Source organism: Aplysia californica, unplaced genomic scaffold (genome assembly GCF_000002075.1).
Source record: "Aplysia californica isolate F4 #8 unplaced genomic scaffold, AplCal3.0 scaffold00004, whole genome shotgun sequence".
NCBI classification, from domain to species: Eukaryota; Metazoa; Mollusca; class Gastropoda; order Aplysiida; family Aplysiidae; genus Aplysia; species Aplysia californica.
This window is the reverse complement of record NW_004797274.1, coordinates 2,376,161-2,377,123: the sequence shown is the minus strand read 5'-3', so window position 1 is coordinate 2,377,123 and position 963 is coordinate 2,376,161.

The window sequence follows — 963 nt, the reverse complement described above, 5'->3', positions numbered from 1 at the left end:
AGAGAGAGAGAGAGAGAGAGAGAGAGAGAGAGAGAAAGAGAAAGAGAGAGAGAAACTTCATTTATAACGTCATCCCTCTCTCGCCCCTCCTAATTCCTAATACTAAAGATTCTGTACTACCGGTTTTTGCTAATACGACAAATATATTATTATTTGTAGCATGAAGAGACATACACACATGTAAGTCGTTGCGGGACGAGACATAACTTTCATACATTCCACCCGAACAGCTTGGCCACTTTCACTGAACTGATACTCATGAACTCGACGTACAACACATAACAACAAGACAACTTAACAATTTGGTCTTAAGGTTAGTCGTCACACACCTCCCCCAAGCACAGACGTCTCATTGGATCATTGGTAGCGTGTGGGTGGACGCACTTGACGTCCAGCACGTGACCTGAGTTGTCGGTGGTGAACCGCCTCTGTATCTTGCTCTAGCCCGAGGCTACCAAAATAGCCCATCGGTGTTCCTAACGGCAGGCTTTGGTTCCCGCAACATCGGAGGGCGGCTGCGTCGTGCTGGTTGCTGTAGATGGACAGGTTGGGTAGGGTCTACCTGTGCAGGCTTGAGGCGATCTACTGAGATGCGTTCCGTGCGGCCTCCGATGTCCAGAAGGAAGGTCTTTTATCCCGGGGCGAGAACCATGTAAGGACCTGTGTATGGTCTTTGAAGTGAACCTTTCACGGTATCTATGCAGATGTAAACATACTTCGCTGTTAACAAAGATGGTGGGAAGTATGTGACTGGGTCACTGTGGTGGAAAGCCGGTCTAGGCATAGTGAACTGTGCTTTAGCTAAAAAAAGTTGTTAAAAAATCTGTTGCTGAACAGGCAGATGTTTCAGACGGTAAAAAATCACTTGGAATTGGAACGGTCAGTGGCTCGCCATAGACCAGTTCTGCAGATGAATATCCCAGGTCATCCTTGGGAGCGGTTCGAGCCCAAGGAAGTTTTTCC